The sequence below is a fragment of the Neovison vison genome, chromosome 7, assembly GCF_020171115.1.
Source record: "Neovison vison isolate M4711 chromosome 7, ASM_NN_V1, whole genome shotgun sequence".
In the NCBI taxonomy this organism is placed as follows: Eukaryota; Metazoa; Chordata; class Mammalia; order Carnivora; family Mustelidae; genus Neogale; species Neogale vison.
This window is the reverse complement of record NC_058097.1, coordinates 143,043,594-143,067,590: the sequence shown is the minus strand read 5'-3', so window position 1 is coordinate 143,067,590 and position 23,997 is coordinate 143,043,594. Positions and strand designations below refer to the sequence as shown.

At 35.0% G+C, this 23,997-nt stretch overlaps 1 pseudogene; it reads left to right on the top strand.

Annotated features, from left to right (window-relative positions):
* Positions 1-5,930: 5,930 nt before the first annotated feature.
* The window catches only part of LOC122913487, a 67,109-nt pseudogene continuing 49,042 nt past the window's right edge, over positions 5,931-23,997 (top strand).

Here is a 23,997-nt window from a genome sequence, read left to right as displayed (position 1 = left end):
TATTCTAGTAGCCATGTTAAAAAATAAAAATAAACCACTGAAGTTAATTTTTATTTGAATCAATATACTCTAAATATTATGATTTAACTATAATCAAGACAAATATTAATAAGACATCATTCTTTTTTTGTCCTAAATTTTCAAAACTGGTATATAACTCATCCTTATAATACATCAGACTAGCCACGTTTCAGGTGATTAGTAGCCACGTATTCATAAATGTGGACATACATTACCTCAAATTTAGACTAACCCATGTCTACAATATTGTATAAAAACAATGCCCCCAAAGCTAAATTGTGATAAGATTTTACATGAAAAAGTCAGAAATTTATATTAAAAATGCAGAGTATGTTACAATATACATAAATTTACCAGGGTTACTTTGAAGTCTCTAAAGTAGTTCTTGTCACACCAAAGCTGTTCCTTCACAAGGCCTAAACATTAAGATATTAGTATCATTATGGAACATGCATCTGGTTAGCACTCATTGTCTTTTGAGTTTTTGTTTTTAAGTCATGTAACCCTAACCCCAAAATACTATATCATGGCATAAATATAAGTCTAGTTAGAAATGTTAAAAACAAGGCAATGGGCCCAATATGGAGTCACATATGCTAAGCTCCGGAGTCACCCAACTGTGACTTACTACTTACTTGCAGTTTTAGTCTCCCCCAGGAATGGAGTCTTAAACAAGTTGATTAAAATTATCTGGTCAGTGTATCATAGACCCCTGCTTTCCCCTAAAGAAAAGTGACCTTGCCACAATCAGCTTTTTTGCTAGTATAACTTCCTTGCCCCACCCCTTCTGCATAAAAGTGTTTCATTTTGTACAACTATTGGGTGTGCCTTTCTGTTTACTAGATGGGATGCTGTCTGATTCACGAACCACTAAATAAAGCCCATAAGATCTTTAAAATTTATTAAGTTTAATTTTTTTTTTGACAAGAAGTCTTAATGTCTTATGTAAATTTAAATGGCCTGTGAGAAACCTACATATGATTTCTATTAGTGGGTTTGAGGAGTCATAATAAATAATTTTTAATCTATTCAGGAAAGCCAGTTTACTATTGCATAATTATATATTATATAATGTTACATAATGTACGTTATATGTTTTATATAACAATTATTGTATAGCTTAAATCAAATTTCTGTGAGCTTCTACTCAATCAATAATCATGTATTGAGCAGGTGAGGTAACATGTAGTTGCTAGGGATGCAAAGAGGAGTAATAATTCCTTGCCTTCAAGTAAGTCACAATCTAGTAGAACAAACAGAGAGATGGATTTGTGAGAGGCTGTTTGTTTGTTGGTTTGACTGAGGTTAGCACAGGACACACTGAGTTCTGACAGGAGTCAGTGGCGGTTTTACCTGGAGGTACACCAAGAAGGTACAAACAACTTCTCCATGGAGGAGAAGAGCTTAAAATAATTCTGAGAAGTGGACAGCCACTAGGACCTAGAGAACTAAGTTTACTCTACTCAACTGCTCAGAACTGTAATGCAGGATTGCAAGGAGAGAAGGGGGTGGCCTATGCCCAGGTGGGGGCAGCAGCATGGGAACCCATGCTGCAAAAGGCACAGAGGGAAGTTCTGGGCTTGGGGGGAGATTCAGCCAAATGCAAAAGGCCAAATTTGCTGCAATTTACATATTTCCATTCTGAGACTCCCCCCAACCCTTTTAACCCATATGGTTTTGATAATTATTTTTAAATGGAAATTCAGATAGCAGCAGGCAGTAAGTATTTGAAATAGGACTTCACATTGGGAGACTCTGTGGGGCACTTGACAAGTTTTATTTCCTACTCCCAATAAACCAGAGGAGGAAAACTGGCATTTCTAATTCTAATTGCAGGAGCTCTACTCCCAATCTGACTATCATTCTTAAAGAGGTGAATACAGGGGACGCTGTCACTCCCTCCTCCATGATTCTCTCTACCCTCATGAAAAATAAGCACTTGTTAAAGACAGGTTGACCCAGATGTAAACAAACACAAGGTATGATGATGCCTGTATTTGGACTAGCAGCACACTGGCATGCTCTGACTAGTGTCTATCCAAAAAGAAAGGGTGACTATTAAATAGCACAGCACTTGGCTAATTGTCCCAGGTCAATTACTAGCCCACTGTAGTAGTTTCTGAATACTAATCCACAAGAAAGTTTTCAGAAATATGAAGGAATAAATTTTAGAATAATGCGGGATGTGTGTGTGTGTGTGTGTGTGTGTGTGTAGGCGGGGGGGCGGTTATATGTGTGTGAGATAGAAACTGCCAACTCTACTTTCTTGGAAATGACTGCTTTTGTTCTGTACGTATGTCTGTGCTTATTTTTTTATTAAAATTCCTTCTTTTTTAAATGGGATTTCTAATAGATAATAGCTATTTTTCAAAATACCATTACTTCTTAAAATGCAATGTATGATAAATCTCCATTTAAAAAAAAAATTACTTTACTCATCTGTGAAATCCAAAAAATGAGAACTGGTACAGCAAAGAAATTGGGCTTGAGAACAAAATCTGTTAAAAAGCAAAATTAAACTGAGTAAATTTTAAAGATCTTATTGGCTTCTTTCAATGATTCATAAATCAGGCAACATTCATCTATCAGAAAGGGGCTCTAAGGAGTTATACAAAACAAAAGACTTTTTTAGGGAGAAGGGAGCAGGAAGAAGGAAGTTACAGCAAGCAAAAAGCCGTCTTTTTTTTTTTTTTTTAAAGATTTTATTTATTTATTTGACAGAGAGAGATCACAAGCAGGCAGAGAGGCAGGCAGAGAAAGAGAGAAGGAAGCAGGCTCCCCGCTGAGCAGAGAGCCGGATGCGGGGCTTGATCCCAGGACCCTGAGATCATGACCTGAGCTGAAGGCAGCGGCTTAACCCACTGAGCCACCCAGACTCCCCCAAAAAGCCGTCTTTATGGCAAGATCACTTTCCTTTAGCGAATTGGAGAGATCATCAGGCAGATTACCTAACTAACAATGATGAGGTGATCCTTTATTTTCTGGTTTAAGGAACCATTTCTAGGAGCATTGAAACAGTAATTAAGTCTCAGTTTGGTAACATGGAGCTTAACATAAGAAACTCCATTTTAGTCCTGTTGTTTTGTTTTTAACAAACCAATATAGCATTAAACCATTGCTTGAATAGCTACTAAGTGATGATTTTGTCAAAATTACTTAGTTTCTCTCAGCTTTGGTTTATTGTTTAGAATTATAACAACTGATGCTTATTTAATAGGGGTAATGTGAAAATTAAATACTATCATATACATAAAATGTTTTAGAATTAACTTTCCTCCTTTTCTTGCCATTTTCTACCTAGTTAATGGCTTTATTCTTTAAGGATCAAAAAGGGTCTGGAAATTAGGTTTAATAGACTCAGATACCCTCTTATATGCACCATCCTCCCCATACACAAAATAAGTTAGACCCCACTTGACATTTGTATTTATGGAACCACTAATTTTAGTGTTTTTAGTTCTGCTTACACTATAATGAATTACTGTTCATCTATCATCCACATCATATGTGATAGAATTCTGTATATCTTCAGCATAGAGGACAATGCCTGTGTTAGAAGAGCTGGCATCTAAACAACGGTCAGCAGTACAGGAAGAAGGAACACAAGCATCTATTCCAGCTCTATCATCATTCCCTATCTTACACAGAGAAGGTTCAAGACTAGAACATATAGCTTGGTCAAGTTATCATTGAGTGAGTCTGAACATATCTAAGGACTACATTAAGTAATAATGTGGGCCTTACCTGAATGAAAATAAGGGTTTTTAAAAGTCAGTGGCAGTGAAAGTAGAAGAAAAGGAACATACTGAGGATATAGGACAAAGAACATTCTTGGTAAAACATCATCTTGTACACATATTAGTAGCAGCTGGGAATTCCTTAATCTAGGATTAAATTGTATCTACTGCTTCTCACCATTAGATTACTGTCACTTTATTTCTGCCCTTGGCATTATGTGAAAGGATAGCTGATTAAAGGGAAGACAAGTTGCTTTAAAAAAAAAATCTTGCTTTAGGTAAATAGAAAAAAATTCAAGATAAATATAAATATCCATACATGGATTTACCAAGACATTAGATAATAATCACATAAAGAACAGTAATTAGAATCGATACATGGCTTTAAAAAAGGACTAGAAAGACCTAAATAATTAGGACAATTCTTAATGTTGCCTAAAAAGAACCTCAAAAGGTTAACTAATTAATTTATCTTAATGTACACAGTAACAAAGTCCTAGATTTCAAATATACTGGATTAAGTGCACGCAGTCTACAGTGTGTTATTCAATGATCAACCTGAAAACCATCCATACAACATAAAACCATCCATACAACATAAACAAACATGAGTTCAAGCAATTTATAATATAAAAGCAAAGACAACAACAAACTCAAATTGTCTATAACACAAAAATAAAACTTTAGGTGGCTATGGAGCAAAGAATATTTTAAATCATGTTATAAAATACTTTGACTCAATTCCCACTAAATATCTATGCACTAACATCCCCAAAGTTTGAGGTGTAGGAAGAAGGGTGGGAGGTAGCATTTAGAATATTATATTATAAATATGAATCCTTGTCTGTGTCTTATGAGCTGATTTCCTTTGAACAAGTAACTGAATTTCTTTAAATATTCTTTTTATGAAATGTAGAGATAATAATGCCTATTTTACAAATTTATTTTGATAATATAAAGAGATGCATATGAAAAGATCTGACTTTGTTTTATACCTATTAAGTCTTTATATTAAAAGTCCTCTTTGTCTATGAGGAAATAAATGTAGCAAGAAAGTACGGACTTGAAACCAGAGAACGCCACCCTGCCACAAAGTGTAACTTTACTTCTCTTAGTCTCAGTCCACTTAGTAGTAAAATGGAAATAATATCAATCACACGGTGTATATGTTATAAAGGCAGAGTTCCTAAGTGCTCAGCAACTATTTTTATGTATGTTTCTGTTTGCTTTCTATGCTTTTTTCTCTCTAAAGAAAGACTAAACATTCATTTGCAGCGTCCTAAGCCACATTCAACTCACTTTTTAGCCTTGTGCAATGCCATAATAAAGGAAGAGCTTCCTTACTCACAGCCTCACACTTCCCCAGGTGTGTAACATGTCAGCTCTAAAACCACTCTCTCTTATTCCTAGAGATAAATGTGTTTCCAGCAATCCAGCCTAACTGACATGACAGTAATGAAGGGCCAGCAGGCTTGTTTTGAAAGGATTTGGTGTGGACAGACTGCCTGTCCAATAAATCTAGTAAAACCTCACAGCATGTTTTATAGCCAAGAAGGATGCTGAGTTTGGAGGGTGTCCCCTCACCCCACTCCCACCCCATGTTCCATTTTACCTGTACATACCAGTCTCCTGTACCAAGGCCAAAATTTACATTATTTTCTAATGCTAACAACATAAATAGTCACCAGAATGGTATGCTGATTCATTTGGGGGGGGGATTTTTCAGATGGTAATAATTACAATGTCATTTTTCAGATGGTAATAATTATAATGTGTTGAAAACACTGAGACAGATATGATGGCAGTAGTTCTAGAAGTGACGGTGGTAGGAATGATGGTGGTATTGGTATGGGATCATTGGTGGTAGGTGGATTCCTGGTGAGCTAGACTATAAACATCACTGGTTTATTGTATCTTCTAACTTCCATGGGATAAATACCCCGATTTTGAGTTACCAGTATGGTATTAGTGAAGGCAGAGTTGAAGAGAGATTCTAACATTCATACCACAAGCTGGTATGAGCCAGTTCTAGACCACGACTAGGGGTAATGATATAGTGGTATCAGGGGTACTAACAGTTATGGTACTAGCAGTGGTAGGAGTAGCAGTCATGACAGTGATGATAGTGGGGATACCGATGACAATTTTGGTATTGCCAGAGGTATAGTGGGGATGGTGGTAGTTGTTCATGATGGTGGAGCTTGTGATAAAGGTGGTAACAGTAGTAGTGGAGAGGATGGTAATAGTAGTGATGATTGGGGTAATAGTAGTGATGATTGGGGTGTTAGTAGTGATGGTGATAATACTGGTATTGATAGTGGTGGTGGCAGTAGTGATGGTGGAATTGATGGTGATTATGGAGGTGACAGTGGTCACTTTTGCATAAAGTTTTATAATTTATGTAGTACTTTCACCTGAACTACTTTATTTAACACTGCAATTAATACTAGGTTAACAATACTTTTATCTCTTTTTATAGACTAGCAAACTGAATTTCAAAGGGTAGTAAAGCTTAGTGTTTAAGAACGAGGCCTTGGAGTCAGTATTACATTAGATTTCTAGCTCTTCCCCTTCCTAGCTATATAAACTTGCACAGTTGCCTTACCTTTTGAGACCAGTTACCTCATCTTTAAAATAGAGAAACTAACCATATTCCATTAAGAATCGTCATGAGAATATTGGGCACTAGGGTGGCAGTCAGTTAAGTGTCTGACTCTTGGTTTCAGCTCAGGTTGTGATCTCAGGATGGTAGGGATTGAGCCCCTCACCAGGCTCCAGTCTGGTAGGACTGAGCCCCTTATCGGGCTCCAGGCTCAGCACAGAGTATGCTTGAGTATTCCCTCTCCCTCTCCTTGCCCTTCCCCTCCACCTCCCTCAAATAAATAAATTCTAAAAAAAAAAAAAAAAGGAAAAAGAAAAGATTGTCATGAGACTATTAAGACACTGCAGTTATTTTTAAATTGTCATGAGATTTGACGGATACTGTAAGTAAAAATGAAACAACTCTTTTGTAACAATGAGAAAATAAATTCTCACTTTGTAGCTATCATGGTTTCTATTAAATAGATTTTTGTTTACTATTCCTGTATTTTTTGTTTGTTTTGGTTTTGTCTGGAGTACCTTGATAAGTAGGCAACAGATGAGTATTTAACCCTAAGGACTGAGGAGAATAAACTTGTTTTAAGTAATACACGGAGAAGAGTTTAGCTGTCCTTGAAAGGAAGAGGTTGCTAAAACAGAAGAGGAGGAAGAAAGAGAAGAGGAAGTAACAATATGGAAATAGGCTGTAATTAGCTGAGAATGCTATAGGATAAATAATGGCCACTCAAAGATAAATGGCACCCTATAGGGAAGGGGGGGTGTCTTTGCAGATGTGATTAAATGAAGGATCTTGGCATGGGGAGATTATCCTGGATTATTTGTTTGGGCCCTAATGTCACCATAAATGTCCTTATAAGAAAGAGGAAGAGGGAAATTAGACAAACAGAGAGGAAGATTTAATATAAAAATACAAGCTAAGTTGGAATAATGTGGCCACAGGCAAAGGAATGTCAGCAGAAGCTGACAGAGGCAAGGAATGGATTCACTTTGAGAATTTACTGAGGGCATGTGGCCCTGTTGATACCTTGATTTTGGTTCAGTGATACTAATTTAGGATTTCTAGCTTCTAGAACCATGAGATAATACATATTCATTGTTGTAAGCCACTAAGTCTGTGGATTTTATTCTAACAGCCATAGAAAACTAATGTAAAAAGTAAAACTTTTGGGGATTCCCACAGAGAAAATTTAGAAATAATCTGTTAAATATGGATTTTCATATTGTTTGCATTGCTTCACCATTACTCCTATTTCAGTATTCCCCTCCCTCAAAAAAAAAAAAAAAAAAAAAATCCAAACAAAACAGCAACAGAAAACTTCAGCAAAGTCAATTGTGCCCACAAATCTTTTACTCAAATGGATTTTTGTGTTTCTGTTTTATATGCAAAGGAATGCAAAGTTGCATGTCAAGGACAAGGAATAGTATCACAGAGCTGGTGTGTGGAAATAAGAGCCTACAGAGCAGAGAGACCAGGAAGATGAAACAACAGAGAAGTTGAGCAAACTCTAGGAGAAAATGCTTGGTTTCCCATGATCTGTGAAATGAGAAGAGGCTCAGTTCAATAACTAGTGTGGTGGGGTCAACAGAGAAAGAATTCTTCTAAATGGTCTATCAGATACATTATAATTACGGCTGTTGTGTTGTTATTTTTATTGCTATTTGTCATAGCTCTGGCTGCTATAACAAACTATCATCAACTAGGTGGCTTAAACAACACACATTTATTTCTCACTGCTTTAAGAGATCTTAAGAAGCCCAAGATCAAAGTGCCAACAGATTTGGTTCTTGGTGAGGGCTCTCTTCCTGGCTTTTAGGTGACCACCTTCTTGCTGCGACCGCTTATCATATGCAGAAGCAGCTCTGGTATCTCTTCCTTCTCTTTTTATAAGGAAAGAAATTAATCCCATCATAGGGGCTCTAATCTTACAACCTCACCCAAACCTAATATCCCTCAAAGGCTCCACCTCTTAATACCACCATAGAGAGATAGTTCCATTTTTCTTAAATATTCAGAACACTCTAGAAGTAAGATTTTCTGTCCACCATAAATAACCAAGGGCAACTCACTAGCTTTCTACAGGGAGTGTTTTAAGGGTGAAGAACAGAAGCACAGGGAATCCCGTTGACTAAGTGAAAGCCAAGGAGCATTCATAGATCTTTTGGAGAGTATGGGTTTCAGACATCAATAATTATGGATTCTAGTCAGTTTTCAAAATTTGAGTGAGCTGACTTCCTGATGACTCTCACAGAAGGCAGCCATCATATTAAGAGGAAACTTGAACTGCAATCCCTCATTTTCTTTTCATTTTCATGAAAAAAGTTAGCATAATGGGAACTGATAAGAAGCCAAATCACTGAAATATGAAAATCACAGAATTAGCATTTATCCAAATTCCTCAGCTGAGTCTATCATGGAAAGAGCTTGTTTTAATCACATCAAGTTTCTGCTTTGTGACTATGGAGTTTCTTATGAGCTAAAATATTCCTTATTCTTAGAGGCAAAATTAATGGCTCCACCAAAGAATTAGATTAGTGAAACGAAGTGCCTTTGTAAAGCTCTGGGAAAGATATCCTCAACATTTTCAAGTTGTCACCCCATGAAAAAGAAATGTCAGTACTAAATCCTTTGGAATTAATCAATCTAATGGTCACCTCCTTTATGTTTCTTGTGCTCAGACTAAAAATTGTGCTCTGTTCAAATGTTAGTTTTGCTTAAGATCTAGGGTAGTTTGCATGACCACTGCTCTCTCTCCCAGATAACTTAATGAAAGATAAAACCAATGAAGTATATCCATAGACCTAATGTTCAAAGGCCTTTGTCACTTCAGATTTGGCTTTGCCACTGAGGGGTCCAGAAGATAGATGTCAGAAGTTAGCCTGCCTTATTTATGGGTTATTTCATTTTAATCCTCAGTTTATATATATGAAGACATAATATATTCATGGAAAAAAGAATCTTTATTGTCTTAACTGGTTTCTCCCCTATTTGTTGACTGCTAAGTTGTTCTTAAATTAATCATGCAAATTCTCTTGGCCTCATTGAAAATTATGTGTTCATTCTGATCTGAAGAATAAAAAACTTGGTTAGTCAAGACAGTGAACTCTAAGTAGTCACAAAATACTAGTTTGTCAGAAATGAAGGAGCAAATTTGGTGTGTAAGCCAGAGAGTTATAGAGTAATATCCCTTCAGTGATTAATATATGCCAGTGTAGGTCAGAACACAGCAACATAGCAGAGTTTTGGAATCTCTTTCCATCACACCATGCTATGGACACTGCAGCTCCATCCTCATCAACAGATTCAGGAATGCCACCTGAAAGTTCTGGATGTACTTTATTTCATCTTACTTTATTTCACTGAATGCTTTATTCAAAAGTTATGTGCTGGGGCGCCTGGGTGGCTCAGTGGGTTGAAGCCCCTGCCTTCGGCTCGGGTCGTGATCCCAGGGTCCTGGGATCGAGCCCCACATCAAGCTCTCGGCTGGGCAGGGAGCCTGCTTCCCCCCGCACCCTGCCTGTCACTCTACCTACTTGTGATCTCTGTCAAATAAATAAATAAAATCTTGAAAAAAAAAAAAAAGAAAAGTTATGTGTTACTTCTCTGCCATATACTTTGCCCTCTTCTTTGCCCCATATACTCTATAATCTACTCTCCTTTATAATTATTCTCCCAGATTAATTTTCAAGTTCTAAATGTATACATGTATATAAATGTAAGTACAACCAATCTTCATTATTCATGGATTCAATATTTGCAAATTTGCCTACTTACTAAAATTTATCTGTAGCCCCAAAATTAATACTTACAGGTTTTGATGATCTTCCTCATATACATGTAAAAGGGTGAAAATTTTTGAGTTGTATGACATGCAAGTTACCACCCGAAGTCAAAGTAATGCTCTGCTTTCTTTTTTAGCACTTGGACTGTAACTATTTCCCCCTTCTCCCCAGTATATTTACTACCAGCTTTTTTTTTCACTTTAATACATTTTTCTGATAATTTCACTGTCTAAAATGGGCCCTGGAGAGCACTAAAGTGTTGTGTGGTGTTCTTAAGTGTAAGAAGGCTGTAATTTATTTTGTGGACAAAATGCATGTATCCAAGAAACTTTGTTCAGTGTCAGTTATAGTGCTATTGGCCATGAGGTCAATGTTAATTGAATCAGCAATGTATATTAAATGTAATGTCTTCAGGGGCGCCTGGGTGGCTCAGTGGGTTAAAACCCCTGCCTTCAGTTCCGGTCATGATCCCAGGGTCCTGAGATCAAGCCCCACATTGGGCTCTCTGCTCAGCGGAAAGCCTGCTTCCTCCTCTCTCTCTGCCTGCTTCTCTGCCTACTTGTGATCTCTGTCTGTCAAATAAATAAATTAAAAAATAATAATAATAAATAAATGTAATGTCTTCAAACAGCAACACACAGAAAACAATGTTATGTATTAATCAGTTGACAAAAATATGTAAACAGGAGCTTGCAGGGACCCAACCCTGTATTTCCTCTAGGAACAATGTTTAGGATTCACTAACTCAGTGTTCATGGCTATTTTATAGAACATAACTATCATAAATAATGGAATCAACCATTTTTATTTACAGTGGGAAGTTTATCAGTTCTTAAAATATTAGAGTAGAATGGGGATGAGACTGATCTAAGAGTCAGGAAGTATTTAAGCTCTAGGCTCATTAGACATGCAGTTTTTTTCTCTAAGACTTCTGATCGATTTTTTAGATGTTCAGAATGACTTGATATGTATCTTTGCATCTGAGTGAGGAGCGAGGCTTAGGGTCGCCCTACTCCTCCACCATCTTATATCCCTCCAGCTCTGCACTCATTAATGACTACTGCTCTGAGATTCAGGTACAATACCTCATTCAAAAACATAATAAAACAGGAAGAAAAAATATATATACATACACAAAATATGATAATAAATGGATTTATTTTGAATGATCATAATTCCTTCCATTTTTACTTTTTCCTCTACTGTGGAAAACTGTGTTTAAACTTGAGTGATCTACTGTGAATAAATTATTGTTAATTGAATATGATAATACTATTTGGGTTGTTTTTATACAAAATGACTTATTATCCAGAGAAACATACTTAAATGTTTACAGATAAATTTTTATGATGTTTGCTACTTGCTTCAAGATAATGCTCAGTGGATGGGAGACAAAACAATCTGATACTTGTTGAAGCTGAATGATGGACAGACAGGCTCACTATTCTCTTAGGTCTATTTTGTATGCTTTTAAAATTTTCTATAGTAAAATGTTGCAGAGATAAATAATAAAGTAAGAAGCACCATTTTTCTGTGCCAAAATCCATGCTTAGAAATTTACATATGCTGTTTCATTCAACCCATAATAATTTTGTGTATAAGATACTGTATTTTTTAATTTAGAGCAGAAATATATATATATTTATATATCCAAAATTAATTATATATAAATTAAAGATATATATCCCCAATTAATCAGTGATAACAACTATATGTTAAACATTTAGTCTTCATTCTTTATTTTTTCTTATAATGTATTATGTAGCTTGCAACAATGATAAATAAATGTCTTCCATTTCCAATTTTTTAAAATTTCTTTCTAATCTTATAGTAAGATACACATACATTTTGAATATATATATATAATATAGAGAGAAAATCTATAGAGAAATGTACATACATATATATAGAAAGATATCTAAAATATACATACTATATATATAAATATATATAGAAAAAATATAGATATATTTTTTCAGAGTCACTTAATCTTTTGTGTTCACTTATCAAAAGTCCCAATTCACATTTCTAGATGTAATATCTGAAATGGCAAATGACCAAGACAAATTTTGTTCAAGAGTTCTAGAACTCAGACCCAGATAGGGAAGACATAGTCTAGAATGTAGCAACAATTTTCTTTCTGAAGTAAATTTCATCATTATTAAATTTAGAATCACAGTATTTTAGAATTTGGAATTCTAGATATCTAATCTTCTTACATTTCAAGAAAATAAATCCCAGAGAAAGAGAGTAGCTAAAAGTGGAGACCAGGTCTCTTATTTTCCAGGAACAGAAATTTACTGACACATAGATTTATTATTACCATACTGAAAAATGTATCAGGAGTTCTAGTCAAAGGTGGAAGAAAGAATAAATAAATGCGCACAAACATGTACATGAACACAGATGCACTACACATAAAAATGCAGATTAATATAAGATATTTAAGTTAACTGAAACTTTCCCCACTTTAAACCCAGAATAGGCATAGGTCAGACAGAGATGATTTTATCTAAAGCTGTTTGCAAATCCATAATTAAATCCATGCACACTGGCAGTTACACAAAATATCACCCTGTGGTGTTATACTTGGTTAAGGATTAATTAGATTAAAAGCTTCTAAGACTAATTCATTGAGATAAGAAATGATAATTTGAGAGTCTATAAAACAGAATTATTCTTACCATATTGCTTTTCTAAAGAAAGTTTTAATTATCTCTCTTTAGCCAAATGTAAAAGTATCTTTTCAGCTTAAAATATCTACTGAGGGAAGAAAAAAATAAAGCTCTATTGAGATGAAATATCTACTTAACACAGAAAAATATTCTACTATGCAATTAAAATATTAAATATGAATAACATAAGTTAAAGATATACTATAACAGATGCTGTGAGTCAATGTAATGTGCCTGTCTATTTTTCCAAAACTCAACCATCACTTGTTAACTTAGATGAATATTTCTTTTCAGGGAATAAAAATAAAACCAAGACCAAAGCAACACTAAAAATATAAAAATGCCTCAAAAACCATGTCTTCTTGCAATACAGTGAATCGCTTTTAAAAATTATAGTGACATAGTATTAACCTACCATAAACTTTGTTGCACTTCAGCCTATAGAGTTATATATTCTGCTCTGTACTTAAGTAAAAGGATCTTCAAAAATTGCACACAGATAAGGAGAACTAGTAAAGAAATGGCATAGTAATAAAATTCAATAAAAATTAAAAAGAAATTATATTTGGAGGTCTTGTAAGTGATAAAGCCAAGATTTTTAGCCTGTCAGGAAAGAAGAGAATTGTCAATGTATGGATTCATGCAAATTTGAAAAAAAAATTGACTTGAATTTTCACATATATCACATTTTGAATAAGAATATACATGTGAAAAAATTAAATCCCCAGATGCTTTTGAATTCATAGAAAACTGTATGTCTACAATATTGGGGTTGAGGAGGTCAGTTATAAGAATCATACCAAAAGAAAAAATAATAATAAAGGAAAATACTGATTGACCTTCCTGTTTAATATGGGCACATCTTTCAGTTTTGTAATAAAGTTTTGCAAATAAAACTGAAACTCAAATAATGAAAAAAAAATTTCATCACATATAATAATCAATTTTTTATGTGACTAACAGACAAAAAGGTCCTAAAAATCATAGAAAATCTTTGTATTCCCATAGAAATACAGGCAAATATGTGGAACAGCAAGTTGTAAACCAAGACATGCCAATAAACATTACACAGTATGTCAGTTATTTTTCTATTATTATAGATATTATTTTATCAATATATAGATTAAAACAATTAAATACGATTTCCACTGATAAAATTGAAAAGATAAGAAAATACAGAATAGTAGGAAGTGTCACCTATTAAATATTCTCATATATAGCCAATGGAATTTCAAATTGATCCAATATTTCTGGAGAAAATATCATCAGAACATATGGAAAATACAATATATAGCAATATCAGTCTAGAATTTTTTTCAAAAAAAATAAAAATTATAATAATCAAAACAAACATTAATGTCTAATATTCCTCCTTTGTGTCATGCATCATTCTTAGTATTTTCCCTACATTAAGTCATTTAATCATTTCCACAAGCCTGTAAAGTAAGTTCTATCATTATCACCCCATTTTACAGGAATAAAAAATTTAAGAAACCAGATTCTGGTCTGCTCTGTCTTTTCCTTCCTTTTCTTTCTATTTCTAGCCCCAACCTCTGTATTGTTCTAATTATGCACAATGTAGGATATTCAGCTATATTCATAAACAAAAAATTTTAGAAAAAAAAATATATACATATATACACATAAATGTCTAGGTGTGCATATATATTATATCTATATATACTTAATATATGTATGCATATATGTGCATGTATTTGAATTTTATATAAGGAGAATTCACAGGTAGAAACAGATTCATGTATGTGGGATATTTTCTGGCATAAGTGTATATGGTAATTGTTTGAATATTTTTGATTGTAACAACATTCTTATAACCAAGGAAACTAATGTGCACACTAGCTATAAAATTTACCCAACTTCTGTCTTATACACCATATTATATTATTAGCTATTTCTTTAATTAAAACATTCTTCAATGAAGGACTACTCTTCCATAACATAGATTTATTCATAATTTATTTGACCAATTCCAAATCTATATTGTTGAACAACCTATATATTTTACACGCAGAATTTATGGCAACATTAATAATCTCTCATTAACCAAAAACATGATCAAAGATGTCTGAAATCCATCATGAAGGTTAACAGTTATTCAAAATCATAATTACAAACCATATTAGGCACTTAATTGATGTTGTTGTAGTATTTTGTACTTTACTTTGTGTGTCTGTACTTGTGATTCATTTTTAGTGTTCTCACTTGAAACCAAATGACAATTCATTTTAGTTTGGTACAATTACTAATAAGTAACAATGAAACAAAGTAATATTGATATTTTCAACATGAAAGTTTCTTCATTATTAGCATGGTGCAAGCATTGTCATTTCTGATTCTCAGAACTTGAGGCAGAGTACCAAGGGCTTGGAACATGAGCTTCATAAAAGTTCATGCCAACACATCACCATAAACATCACATACAGATTGCTAGATGTGAAAAAACTAAATATATAATCAGGCATAAGAGGATCAGCTGAAACAATAAAGAACAACAGAATGTGGGTTAGTTTTTTTTCCACACACTAATGACTTCTTGGGCTGAAGCTCAGTATTCACAGTGAGGTTGCTAGATACAGCCTCTCAGATGCTTCCCACTACCAGAAATGCCTGCCTTACTCATCATTTCCTGGGATAACTTACTTATTTATCAGATGTCAACTAAGCTGCATCTTCTCTTAGAAGTTGTCCCTGCCCTCCCATCTACATAAACACACACACACACACACACACACACACACACACACACAGAGACACATGTGCATGTGTACGTGCACGAACACACACACACAGCAGGGGCAGGGAAGAGGTTCTGTCCTCTATAAAATTTTTTCAGAGCCCCTTGTTATGGACTGAGTCATGGCCTCCTGAAAGATATGTTCATGTTCTAATGCCTGTTATCTGTGAATGTGAACTTATTTACAAATAGTCTTTGCAGATGTAATCAAATTAAGATGAACTCATACCAGTTTAAAATGGGCCCTAATCCAATGACTAGCATCTATTTAAAAAGAAAGAAATTTAAACATAGATATACAGGCAGATCATTACACGATGACAGAGGAAAAGACAGGAATGATGCATCTATCAGCCAACCAACGACTGTCGGCAACTACCAGAATGAAGCTAGGAAGAGTCAAAGAACAACCCTTCTCTAGAGCTTTTAGGAGGATGATGCCTGTATCTTCACTGCAAGATTCTAGCCTATGAAACTGTGAGAAAATTAATTTCTGTGGTTTTTAAGTCATCCCATTTGTGGAACTTTTTGATAAGGCAGCCCTCTGAAACTAATACATCCCTAACACTTTCTTCCTCATTCATTCATTTAAGCAAATTTTACTAAACGCTGACTCAATGTCAGATGGTACCCTTGCTTGCTTTCCTCCTATTCCTCTGCCAATCAGTGTAGCCCCTCAGGAAAGGAGCTTTATCATTGTATTCTCCAGAGCCTACACAAATTCACACACAGAAGAGGCTACTAATAAATAACTGCTGATTAAATGATTAAATGCCACTCTTGATCTTTCACAGGGAGCTTCTTTTTAACATTGCTTTTATCTCCTAGTAAAGAGCAGTATCCAAAGAAAACTGAGAGCTGAAAGAAAAAGGAGCAGTCTTTTAATGACAATCACAAATCTATCCAAAGTAAACAACAGAATATGTGCATTTTAAACAAACATCTTAGATTTGTTGTTGTTGTTGCTGTTCTCATCAACTATGCAAATAAAATGCCATTTCTCTTTGATTGTCTGAATGAATGTTCTTCACTTCATCAACATGAAAACAGCCACATGGACTTTAACTGAACTTGAAGGGTATGTTTGGGAAGGCATGAGAAAAAAGGACAGCATTATACATAACTCTGAAGTCCAAACGCCTGAGTTTGAATTCCGGCTTAGCCACTCCTTAGGTATAACCTTAAAGAAACATTCAATCTCTCAGGATCTGCAGCTGCTCATCTATAAAATGTGACTAATAAGTATACATTACATATGAAGCACATGTGAGGATTCAAAGACACACTAGATGCTTAACACAGTGTCTTAGATACAGTGAATGCTCATTCGAGTTAATTTGCTTCAGTTCTATTGTATTACTTTCATTATTAATACCACTTCTATATTTTTGGTGACAAAATCTTGGTGCAAGTCCTTTAGAAATTCTTATCTACCGCATTGGATAAAATGTAAGATCTAGAGAGAAGAAGAGGTCACTCATTTATTTATATATACTATGCAGGTGATCTTTCAAAATAAGGACTGAAAGAAAGACTGCTTTTTCCTCCAAGAAGTAGTCAGTCTAGCCAAGTATCTTGAGCACCATTCAAAGAACTTTTGAAATTGTAAGTCTCTAGTAGCACTGAGACACATCACCACAGCAGTGGTTATCCATGTGAATATACAGATGAATCAGAAAGAATCACCTACTTATGGTTATACAGGAAGAGATACAATTGCAGGATTCACTGACTCCCTATTTTCCATGGAAAACTATTGTAACAACCTAAGCTAAGTAACACAAGATACTTCATGTTCTCATTTCCCACTTACTGGTATATGTGGAGTTACAACTCCCACGTTATATCATTTTATTTTTTATTGGTTCTTCTTTCCCTATGCTTTTTTTTTCTTTTTCTCCTTTCTTTGTTTATAACATTTCATTTTTTCTCTTTCTCGGTTCAAAAACTATAAATTCTTTTTCTGTTCTTTTTGAGGTTGACTTTTTATTTTTAACATGCATATTTTAAGTTTAAAACTGGTAACTGCAGCATCCTGTGGAAAAATTGAAGGGTGTGATAATATTTCAATCTCATTATTGCCACCTTCTCCATTTTAGGTATTCATTTCCTGTATGTTGGTTCTAAGTTTCTGTATTCATCCAATGAAATTTTTTTATTGTTTTATACAGTCAATTTCAATTAAGTCACTTACTTTCTTTGCTCACAAGTTCTATTTGCATCTCACATATTTTTTCTGGAACTATTCATCTAGAAACATTCATTAAATTTTATTTAAAATATAGCCTTTAGAATTACATTTATTGAAGTGTTGTAGGTGGGAAATATTGTTTTTGTTTGCCCATAAAAATTTTGATTTTATTCTTATTCTTGAATAATACTTTATCCCTTGAACATACTCCCCCACCGTGACCCTGGGGCACTCTGAAGATCTCCCTTTCCTATTCTGACTTCCATTGTGTTAATGGAAAGTCAAACTTAAGACTAATATTTTATTTCAAGTGATCTGACTCTTCTCTTGATCACTTTTAATATATTTTATTTATGTTTGATATATCTCAGTTTCCCTACAATGCCCCCTGTTATGCATTTCTTTTATTCTGCTAATGATTCATTGGACTTCCTAGAAGTCAAAATTCATGTCTTTAAGACATTTAAGTTAAGAAAATTAACATTAAGTTAAGAAAATGAGGCACCATTAATTAACACTTTAGCTATTATCTCTCCCCGCTCTAATTCCTCACTTCTGGAATTCCAATAAAATTACACGTTAGGCCATCTCCTTCTGTCTTGTATGTCTCTTAACCATCCTTTCTTAGTCTTTCCACATTTGATATTTGTGCTACATTCTGTGTAATTCTGTTCAATCTATCCTCTATATTCCCTAATTCTCATTTTAGTTATTTTTTATTCCTCATTATGCTTTTACTCATCCAATCGATTTGATAATCTCTTCTGCTTGTTGTTTATGCTGACTCTTGCTCTTTTTTAAAAATCTCCTCCCGTTTTGTAATTCGTGTTGTGTGTTATTTACATTTGTGCTGCATTTGTCAAAAAGATAAAAAAATCTGTAGAAATAACAAGACAAAATTATTTCCCTCTAAATAAATTTTATGTTCGTTAGTTGTTCTCTTACGTTTCCAAACCAGACAACTCTTATTTGATTTACCAGCTTATAATTAGAAGAACTGTAAATCTGAACCCTAAATGTGTATCAGGTTACAATTTCTCACAAGAATTAAAAACAAAACAAACAAAACAAAAAATTATCCAGACCCCAAGACATAAATGTTTATTTTGTTTCCTTTTGTTAATTAACAGATATGTATTCACTTAACCAATATCTAGGGCTCTCTTAAAGACTGAGTGATATAGTGATAAAAAAAATCTTGGTATACTAATAGTAGTTACAGTAACAATAACATTAATAGTCATGAATCTTGTTTATGATTAAATCACATTAGATAATTTTTATTCTTTGTAGAGTTAAGTACAAAGTCTTGCATATTTAGACATTCAGCACTTTTTCCTGTCGAAACAATGAGAAAGCAAATGTACAAATTAAAAATTTCTACATGTCTTAGTGATTTTTTAAATATTTCTAGCTACACAAGTGGTTTTCTGTGTGTGTGTGTGTGTGTGTGTGTGTGTGTGCACTTCCCCACCAAACTGCCCACTGGTTAACACCACTCTCTCCATACTCCTCAAGGTGGAAAAGCAAAGTGTGTTTTTGTGTTCCTGGAGGAGGTCAACATTAGTGTTTACCACATTACTTCCATTCACTGGGAGACATGAGGAAGATAATTACATCAGAGGAGACAAGGTCTCTGAATTGAGGATACTTATACTAACGGAGTGGGTGAGATGCCATATACTTATATTTTAACCTGGAGGGGTCTATATGAGTAAGAACCTTCTTTTAAACTAACCATTGAAGACTTTTTAGGAGACACGCATGAAATTTCTGTGTTTTTAAACAATTCTAACTCCTTTCTCATTAATTACTAACTTGCCTTTAAAAAAATAGACTAGCTTGATTCTTATTAAATTTAGATTATAGGGGAGCCTGGGTGGTTCAGTGGGTTAAAGCCTCTGTCGTCGGCTTAGGACATGGTCTCAGGGTCCTGGGATAGCGCCTTGCATCGGCCTCTCTGCTCAGCGGTGAGCCTGCTTCCCCCTCTCTCTCTGCCTGCCTCTTTGCCTACTTGTGATCTCTGTCTGTTAAATAAATAAATAAAATCTTTAAAAAAAAAAACTTAGATTATAAACTTTATATTTTTTAATAGTTCTACTTTCCACTATGAACAATAATTCTAAAACTGTATATTCACATCTGTTTGGAGTATAATATTTATTTTTATAGTATAGCTGTCATTTGTATAATTGGATTTCTTTTGTTCACTGAATTCAGTTAATTGTTATGTTAACAGCATTACAACCACCATTTTTGCAACACTGATTCAATGCCCACAAGGTAACTTTCTTGCTTACCTCTTAGTTATTTACTAAGTACCCAGGTGTTCCCTTGTTTTATCCTAACAAAACTCAAAAGCAGGCATCACTACTAATTTTCTTCTTCTTTTATTTCATTTTAATAAGGGCTTTTAAGTCCAAAGAATATAGGTCAGTAGCCCAAAGACTCACAACTCCCAGTTCACTGTTGACCTCCAGGTATCTTTCATTCTAAAACCCTACACAAATCTGTCAAATGAAATCCTATGAGACTTACAGGGAGCAAACAATCTGGTCTGAAAGGGACTGGTATTAAAGGTGATGCAGTGTATTTCTATTATAATTCAATTTCCTTGGACTGGATGGTACAACTGTGACAGAGAATTATAAGATCCTAGAATAGATGTTGATGTTTTACAGAAAAAATCAACCTCTCCAAAGTTTTCCTTATCTTTCCTGAAAGATTTTAAACTTTCTTACATTCCTAGTGCAATATTTTTCATAAGTTAGATAATTATCGTTCAACTCCACTATGTTTAAATGCATATCAATGAGCTGGATGAATGCAGTCGTAATTGGCATAATAGGTTTTTCTCATTTGCTTTTTCTTGTTTATCACTCCAGAGAAGGAAATGTCATTAACCTACTCTATGTTTAGCAGACAGGTTCAAATACGTTTCTGTCTCGCTTTGTTGACAACCTTCCTTTATTTCCACTGTCATCTATCCTTCATCATGAATTTAAAATTAACATACTCTCTTCTTGCATAAATCCTATATGAATTTGTAAAAGGCAGTCCATCCCACACCAGCAGTCCTTGACTGTAAGTGGATGGAGACTGGGTATCTGCTGAATAGAAGGAAATTCCCCTACAGAGTGAGCCTTGGGGCTTCCTATTTTTAGGCTAGTGATTCTTTAAATATGTCTTGACTGAATAAGTAATTAGTTCACACAAACTTGGATTTTACCTCACATTAAATATTCATAGGTTTCCATTAACCTGGTCTAAATTCATGGAGACAGACTTCATAAGACTACCTCCAATACCACCCCTCCACTAATTTCAATGTTTTATTAATTTCTTTTTTGAAAATATAGCTCTGATCCTCATACTTACCTGCTCCCAAACCTCTCCTGGTTCCCTGTTACTGATGCTCAAACAAGCTGTATCATCCCCAAATCTCCCCAGCAAGTAGAGGCCACTGAAATTCTTTTTTTTTTTTTTTTAAAGATTTTTATTTATTTATTTGACAGAGAGAGATCACAAGTAGGCAGAGAGGCAGGCAGAGAGAGAGAGAGGAGGAAGCAGGCTCCCCGCCAAGCAGAGAGCCCGATGCGGGACTCGATCCCAGGACCCTGAGATCATGACCTGAGCCAAAGGCAGCGGCTCAACCCACTGAGCCACCCAGGCGCCCGGCCACTGAAATTCTATACAGGAAAATAGAGGGTATGAAAAATTTTAACAGGTCATCAAGATATGAACTTATGCACTCTTTCCCATCTATATATAACCTACAAAATTATTCTAGAAACTCATAAATCATGTTGAAATGAACATTATCATTTCTCTCCCCTGCCTCTGTTGCCACTACCAGTGTCTTAATTCAGGATCTCATTGTATCTCCTTTGGGCTACTTCAGGACCAACCTAACTCGCCAGCCTGAATCTTACTGCTTTAGCACGAGTCCATCTTTCACTCTCTAGTCAGTGGGATCTTTGCAGCAGAAATATGTGTTATGTCCTCCCCCTCCTTATCCAGGCTGTTAGTCTAAGACCTGCCAGGTACCTGAGTCTCCAGCACCCTGCATGCTCCTTCTCTACTCTCATGTTCTTGTTATGCCAAACCTCATTAGGCAACCTGTTATCTGACCTCATGCTCTCTCGTGTGTAGAACAATCCCCTCTCCCTGTTCATCAGGAAACCTCCTATTTATTGTTCAAAGTCCTATTCTGATGATTACCTCATCTTTAACGTTTCAAACGTTAAAACTGAACGTTGTTAAAACTGAATTAGTCATCCCTTCCTCTGAACTATTTCTAGTTCTTGAATGTAATTTTCACTGCTCGTATCTCACAGTAACTCAAGGCATTAGGATTATTACCAATTATTAGTCTAATTTTTGAATCTTGTAATTCTTCAAGGCAAGAAAAAATCAAAAGACTTTTCTGAGTCCTGCTATATAACAGAACTTGTAATGGGAGTTGCCATAACTACCCAGACAAAACCCCTGCCCTTCTCAACATGATAGATTAGCAACAGTGTCACTTTTTTTTTTTTTCTACTATGAGGAAGAGAAGGTGCCAAGCTTTATCTGTTAAATAAGCAAATGGGGAAACCATCTTGTTAAATAAATGGATATGGTATCAACCATGAAGAGAATTCAATCTCGTTTTTTGAAACGAACTTAATTATTTTTTATTGGATTTGGCCAGTATTTTCAGACACTGAATAGCAAAGGATGGCAATGCCATCTTCAAGCCAAACTACTAAAGGAGACATAATCAGCCATCTGAAGACTATAATGTGTTCTTAGATATAAAAGGCAGATAGGAAGACATGCCTCAGGGTATCTTACCCATCCTGCATGGAGCTCTCCAGAGGTGAGTTCACATAATTCTAAAGACTCTATTATAGCCATGTCTAGACTTGCCTTCAATAGCTCCAATAATAGCAAATCCCTCACCTCCCATCACAGTTGTTCCATTAATAATTGTAAATTTTTTGGGAATTGAGAAAAAAAATATTAGGTATATATAGAATTTCAGCAACAACTTGGTGTTTCACTTTTCTTGATAATACTATTCTTGTGTTTTTTTTTTTAAGTGGATTTCCAATATTCTAAATGACAAGGAAATAAGATATTTCTTCTGGGTTTTGTTGTTATTGTTTGCTTGGTTTTTTTTTTTGTTTGTTTCTGAGAGAGAGAGTATGAGCATGAGCAGAGCGGTAGAAGGAGAAAGAATCCTAAGCAGGCTCCACACTTGGCACCACTTGGTGGGGTTGATCTCATGACCCTGAGATCATGACCTGAGCTGAAATTAAAAGTGGACACTTGAACTACCAAGCCATCCAGGTGCCGCTGTATTTGTTCTGTTTTTGACAAAACAAGACTGTAGAGGAACTAGAGTCATCTCATCCAATATAATTGTTTAACAGATGGGGTATAGGAGTCCAGGGAAGTAAATAACCTTTCAAAGATGAGTTGGATATTTAATGGATAAACCAGAATTACAAGCGATCTGTCCTATCTACCACATCCACTTTTCATTGTACCATCTCCTCAAAGAGTTTAATCTGAACAAGATTTCCTCTAGTTTTTGGTCTCACCTACATTTTATAATCTCCATAGTAAGAAATATAAAAATAACTTTATAATTGCTTTTTTAAAAATTAAAATTCAATAGTGCTAATGTATTCACTATATTTCCCTTACCTCCTGCCCCTCTTCCCCCTCCAGCTTGAGCCAGGCACACTGTGATCACCAATACAGCCCTTCCCATTACCCTGAGAAGAGATAGTCTTTTTCTGCCTGGTTCCTGAGGAATTTGTGAAATGGATCGACACAATAGGTCTGAAAGGACAGACTCTGCGAAGAAGAGGAGGAAAGAAATATTAAAGGAATACAATTTACTAATGTCTAGATCAGAGAAATCCAGAGAAAGGGCAGGGGCAGAGGCTAGGAGATGCCTTTTGACGCAGAAAAGGGGGATTTTTGGTAATGGAGGGTGGGGATGGAGAGATATCAAGTGATGCTTCTGATGGTGCTGAGTGTGAGAATTTTAAAGAGGAAGAGACATTTGGGATTATGGCTGAAACCCCCTTTATCATCTAATGAAGAGTGATACTTTGTTATCGTTGTTATTATCGTTAGATCTGTTAGAACTGTTTCAATAAATGTGGCCTGGAAATAAAACCTGTGGCTTTATTGGGGCTAATGTAAATAAACAATGTAACAATTCTCGTACAAGTAGGTTTA